The sequence below is a fragment of the Felis catus genome, chromosome A2 (genome assembly GCF_018350175.1).
Source record: "Felis catus isolate Fca126 chromosome A2, F.catus_Fca126_mat1.0, whole genome shotgun sequence".
Taxonomy (NCBI): domain Eukaryota; kingdom Metazoa; phylum Chordata; class Mammalia; order Carnivora; family Felidae; genus Felis; species Felis catus.
In genome coordinates this window covers 132,081,509-132,088,537 of record NC_058369.1, presented here as the reverse complement: position 1 = coordinate 132,088,537, position 7,029 = coordinate 132,081,509, and positions in this window count along the sequence as shown.

Sequence of the window (7,029 nt, the reverse complement as noted above, 5' to 3'; positions counted from 1 at the left end):
CTCTTCATAATTGAGAGGAAATTCTACTTTTTAAGTCTGACTCAGGATTCTATGTTATGCCCTTATCTCTGTACTTCATGTCATTAGCTTCAGTACATTTTAGCCCTGAACTACAGCTAGCAGGGTTTTTGTTTTTTGTTACTTGGATTTACCTAAGAGAATGTATTTCTACATATTGTTTTTTATATAATATTTTTACATAATATTATATGTAAAAAACATTTTATAAAATGTATAAATGTATAAAAATACATAATATTTTTAAAATTGCTTGAAGAACCCAACCTATAGTTTCATCTTCAAATTAAAGTAGTTTTCATAAAGTATGATGGGAAAACCTTAATTGCAACTGAGGTATTTTTGTCTCCCATTTTTATTGAGTTCTTAAGTACCTTATAGATGAATTAGTCCTTAGGAAGTCCCCATAGAAAGGAGAGTATAGAGGTCTCATTTTATCTTATTATGTGCTTTGTTCTCATAAATCACTCATTAAAAAGAAAATAAAGCTAAGCTACTAATATGTTCCAGAAACTGTGCTAGGTGCTGAAAATATCACCATGAAAAAAACATTCTAGGGAGAAGAGACAGACTATTAAAACATAAATAAATATTTTCAGTTGGAAATAAGTCTAGTGATTAAAACTAAGCAAGGTGCAGGGATAGAGTCAGGGTTGCAATTTTAACTGCAATGAACAGGGAAGGCCTCAATGCAACTGTGACTTTAGGGCATAGTTTTGAAGAAAGTGAGGAGGCAAATCAAGCCCTCTTCTACCAGATATTTTCAAGAACTAGGTAGAGAAAAGAGCAAGTATGCAGACCTGAGGCAGAGAAACACTCCATGTATTTGAGAAAGAGTGAGGAAATGAGAAGGCTGGAGAAATGCTAGGAAGAAGGCATGTGTGGAGGAGGGGGTAGAACAATTCTCTTCTCAAACATACTTATGATGAAATCAGTTATCCCTCCTTCTATGCTCTGCACTTTGAGTCCTGTCCCTAGAAGTAGGCATTTGAGGAAGACTTGGAGCTCCTAATTTTGACAGAGTCTGAATAGAAGGAGAATTCATGCATTAGTAAGGGCCCTGGCAAGAAACAAGGTACACTCAGGTAGGATTGCTAAGAGGATTTAAGTAAGGGAGTATTTATAGAGGAGTGGCCAGCAGCTAGCAACAGCAGGAAACCATCACCTGAATGGTAAAGGGAGAAAATTAGGTTACAAGAATCTAGTAGGAGCTATAGTCATGCAAGAGGAGTCGCTCACCATGAGCTGTAGACATGGATTGAGCAGCCTCTGACAGATTGGAGACCCAAAGAGGGAGCAGTGCAAGTAATGCCCAATTTCTCTCTCTTTCTATCCTCCTATCTTTTGTCAATGGCTCACATTGGCCCAATTCACTTGGAACCAGAAGGCAAGGAACCCTGGTAACTTACTCTATAGGGTTCAATATCCTCAGGCACAGAGAAGAGTAGAAAGTGGATTAGGGAGAGAAGCAAATACAGAAAAAACAGCACACTATATAAGACTGCATTTCATTCACATTTTATTGAGTGTTTAGTCCAAAAGCAATTACAGCAGTATCGGTTAATAAGAATCAAATATGTTAATATACTTTGACTTATAAGTAGTCGATAATTTACTGCTATTCATTAAAAACTGAAATGCCTATGAAGCTTCAAAGCAATTTAGATATTTTTAATCTACTACTCCAAAAAGGGGTTTTTGTTCATGTAAGGATCATGTAATTTTTTTAAGTCGTATATGTATCTACGTCTATCATATTGTCTTGAAGGTTTGAAGAAACTGCTATTCTGTTCAAGTGAGTCATCTTCAAAATTACTTGTTGATCTTTATTCTGGATATCAAGCACTTTTTGGAGGGCCAGATGCATACAATTGAGCCTCCCTCTTGTTACATAGCAAGAAGCCATGTATCTGGCTACCCTGTGCCACACAGAGATCTCTGCATATTTCTGATTAGCCTTCAAGGATGTTGTGTTGCCTGAGATTGTGCTTGAAGCTGTCATATTCCACTCTCAAAACACTTATACGGAGGCTACTGAAAAATAGAGATGATGTCAAGTGATGTATATTCACAATATTCACTAGAAAGGATTCTGGTTGACAAGAATTTGAACTGAATTGTGTTATTTTATCTTATACTGCGATTTTAACCAGACAGCATAGAACCTGTCTTGGCAAGAAAGTATCTATTCTCCTAATTCTAATAATATCCTTCTAATATTCTTCCAATATTGTTACAAGCCTCTAGGTGGATGCTAATTCAGATGATTTGCTGGACTGTTTTCCATCATGAGAGGTTCCATTTGTGCATTCTTTAATGATTATGCAGGATATAAAAAAAAAAAGACAGTGAATTGTTTCCTCAATAATTTTCCAGAGTTAAGGAACATGTGAGATGAGAACACTAACCTCCTCCCCAGTAACAGGGCCAATATTATTGGCAAACCCTAGGAGTTAGGAATCATCAATACATTCATGGCTCCATTGCTTTAAGTAATTAATGGCCTCCTCACTCTGGGGTGCATACACTCGAAGGCAGAAGAAAAAAAATATCTAAAGAAGAAAATTAGAATTGAATGACAACTTAGTCATTATCAATCTGCTTCAAGTATCAAAGATATCATCATTAAAGAATCCACAGAACATCTGGATCAGAAAGGACCTGCTGATAGAAAAAACCTAATGCTTTTGCCTCTCCTAAAACTAAAATTTTAGAGCTCATTTTACTAGGGAGGACACTGAGGCTAGTAGAAACCAAGCATCTGGTGTGTGTGTGTGTGTGTGTGTGTGTGTGTGTGTGTGTGTGTGTATACTTATATATCACAAAGTTAATTCATAATCAAGCTAAATTAGGTTGGCCTCCCTAAAGGCAGAGCCTGAGACAGAGATTTGATGCTTGGAATTTACTGAGGGAGCATTCTCAGGAGATACTTGTAGCTGCCTGAAGGAAGTGGAAAGAGCCCAGCAAGGATGTGTCACAGGTAAGTCTAACCTTGGCCTGATCCATAAGGGTAACTGAAGCATTAAGCACACTGATCTCAACCTTGGGCAAAGCTGCTAAAGTTTGGTACGCATTGGTCACTGCATGTGAGCCACCTGGAGGTGGAAAACAGACATAACTTCTTGGATGAGGCAGCTCTCTGGGGCCTGCTGTGAGCCATTTGCAGCCAACTCTGAAACTGAGGGGTTGAGTACCAGTCTAGTAAGATGGTTCCAGCATCTTCCATGGAATCAAAATTTGAATTCAGATCCCCAAACAACTACATACCTTCTTTTCAGTATGTAATGTTGACTAGAGCCTACCTATCGCCCCCCATTCAGTGTACCATAACTCATTCTCTAAAGTTTTCTTCTCTCTCATTCTAAAAGTAAATAAGGTAAGACAATAAACTCCCAAAATTATTTCATCCTGCCCCTTTGTTTCTTCAGTTATTCAGATTTGTGAGAAGTGGTGTCAATGTCTGTGACAACATGAGGGCATTGTTTTGGCATGCTGTACTATTTCGTGCCCTTGAATTAGTATGGATTTTTGTATTGTGTCAATAGTGATAAATCTAAAATTCACTTTCTAAGCCTAGGTACCCAATCTACTACTTCTTCCTTAACAGAAGGCACTGAACAAAGTATTTGCACCAAATGAATCCACTTAAAAGGAACAGACTGAAAATGTAAGGGTAATGGAAATAAAAAGCTAGACCACAGGGGAAGATTCAAGTGATCACACACCTTAAATAATAGAAGTCTGTGAATTCATGCTGGCAGACCTAAGTAGGTCACCTAATTGGTTGTTTACTGTGCTGTTGGATATGAAGCATGATAAAGTAAGCAGAAAAGAAACTGTATGAGCTTCATCTCCATAACAACAGAGAAGAGAACAATTGCAAGAGACCCTGGCCAACCACCTCCACAAAAGCAGTTTTAACCTCAGAGCAATGAGGAGTGACATAGCAAACTGCTGCTAATGTCTGAATAACACAGGGCATTGAGCCAGGTAAAAACTTTCCCTTTTCAGAGGACTGAAGACTTTGATCCATGGACAGATTTGCTGAACTAGCTGAAACCTTGAAAGACTGAGCTAACTACTGCAGGAATAATGTAAGATAGTAGTAGAATGAGAGTTTATTAAAAGTAATTTAATTGTAGTATATACTATAATAATGTAAGACAACAACACATACTAGTAAATATTAAGAGATTGGTGCACTGTCAAAACTTATCTGTATTATCAAGAATACATCTTGTCTTAGACATGGTACTATAAATGATAACTTGTTATTATGGCCTAAATAACATTTTGAAATAAGCGTTTTTTCCTTTTCTTTATCTTACTGAAATAAAAATTACACTAAATTTAACCTTTAACTTCACTTTTTCAAGGCATGACTGAACGAGTATTCAACATTCTCTTCAATAACCTTTTCAAAGCAATCTAGACAATTTTCTTATATTTATTATCATTTTCTAATGCATTGAAGAACTTGTTTGGGAGATGTGTTCACAGAGATTTTTGCCAGTGGATTAGGATTTTCATCTCTCAGCATAACCAATGGATCCGCTTTTTAGAAACTATAACCCTGGGACATTTGAACCTGATCTTTGATTTTACATTTCTGGACATTCTCCAGATGACTAAGTAATTCTCTAAGAAATTTTAATCTGGATTTTTTTTTGCCAATATAGAATATATTTGAAAGACTTGTTAATAGCAAATCCAATGTATCAGTAATTGTATCTCAGCACCTAATAAATTCTTCCCAACAGAATTCAAACTTCTGAGAGTTCTTTTCTCCCTGCTTCCCTCAGACCCCAGTTCTTTATCTCTTGAGTGTCTACAGGCAGGGAAGTTCCACTGTGTTGAGCAGCAGGACTGGATAACTTAGACTGCAGCCACGTTCTACAGACCATCAATAGAAATGTATGTAAAGGAGTAGAAAACAGCATTCAAAAAAATCTTTGCTGGTTTGAGGGGACATAGCCAAGATTTGGATGCCTCTCTTTGCAAGTCAAAATTTATGCCAGAAAGCTCTAATGAAAATTACTCTGCTTAACAAATCTACATGTAAGATCCTTCTAAACTCTGAATGAATTCATTCGCAATATGTGGAACATTTTTCATTTCTCTTTCTTCTTTGCAACATACATAATTAATTTAAGAAATTATGATTTAGGTCAGCCTATTATAAAGAGACAATTTAATATAAGCAGTCTTTAAAACAGACCTGTTTCTAGTAACTTTTATTGCCCCTTCAAAAACATTAAAGCAGTATCTGGAGTGGTTTAAAGCACAGCCTGTGATGTTGGGCTAGAAGCCCAGCACAGCCCCCAGCTACCACTAGCTGTGTATGATTTGGGTGAGCTACTGAACATCTTGAAGTATTGGTTCTCTTATCTCTAAAAAGAAGTCATAACAATAATAATTACCTCACTGGGCATTACTGAAATCTGATGAATTAATGTGAGCAATGACCTTTCCCTAGTGCCCCACACAAGTAAGTGCTCAACAAACAACTGCTTATTGTCATGTTTGAAAGAAAGCTGCATAATATTTTACTATATACTGCTCTGTTACCAAAATGTAACTGTACAATTAACATTGAATGGAAATGCTCCTATCAGTGAAGACTTCTGATATTTCTAGAATATAAAGCTGATTCTACTTCCTTGCATAAAATCCTTCTGTGATTTCCCATAATCTTGCTAATAATATGCAAACCCTTGTCATGCACGATACACAAATTCTCTCATCATCTTCTCCCTCCTTGCTCCACATTTCCTCAATTTTATCTACTACCACTTCTGGCCTCAATAAACCCAACAGTCCTACAAAACCACTCACAGCCCCTGAATATGCATGTCGTGCTGTTCAGGCCCCTGTACCTTTGCCTATGCTGTTTCTTCTGTCTTAATCTTATTAGTTTTAATTATAAGACATTAAAAGAATGTCTTTTTTAAAAAAAATAAAAGCATGTGTTTATATGTCTGCCTCCATTAAGCTATGAGTTTACGGATTACAGGCTTGGACTTTGTCCTGTTTACTATTTCTCCAGCAGAGAATATTCTGTTTGGTTCATGTACCTGCTCACTAAAATTTGTTTTAATGAGTGAATTACTGACCAAATGTATTCACTGACATTTTTACCAGTTTTCACCACCTCTGTTATTTCACCCTGATTCAAATTGTCTTTGCCTCCATTCTGGTTTCTCTGCATCCATCGGCTTTTCTAGAGTCTGTTCTAAACAAAGTAGCCTGTGATAACCAATAGCCTCCAATAGTTTCTATTTACTTCCAGAGAAAGTCCAAAGTCCTTACAATACCCTCACAGCATGAAGAATCAGGGCACCATTGTCTCATGAACACTTTTTCCTCCTACTTTTATCCTCTACCACATCAGTATATCCATATAGTGCATTTCTTTAAACACAGTAAGTAAGCATGCACTTGCCTCAAGGCCTTTGCTCTATCTGGCAAGTCTTCACTCACCAATCTGTACAGTTCTTTACCTCACTTTGTGTGAGTCTTGCTCCAATATCAATTTATTTTAGAAACCCATCTGGTCACTACATATAAAATAATAACAACATATAAAATACTCCTACAACCAACAATCTTGCCCCAGCTTTCTCAATCCCATTATCTTCCTTCTGTACTTTTCTTCCTAGCACTCATCTCCATCTTATTTATATGCATGTGTTTACTTTTGCATTTATTTATTGCTTGCCTTTCCCACTTGTATATAACAATTGCAAAGTACGTATTTAATAGATTAATATTACATTTAGTGTTATGCCCATTGTAGAATAATATTCTCTTTTTCCTGGCTAATTAATAGTCTAGGTTTACCTTCAGCCACCCCTATTGCTTTTCTCTGCTTTCCTTAACAAGGAAAGAAGAAAACTTAGAATGTATGTTTTCCTTAATGGCCAAAAATGAGAAATATATTTAAGTTGAAGAGTCATATTTAGGAGGTTATTCTGTGCATAGCATGGAGGCAGGGGGCCTAAGGAAACTTTA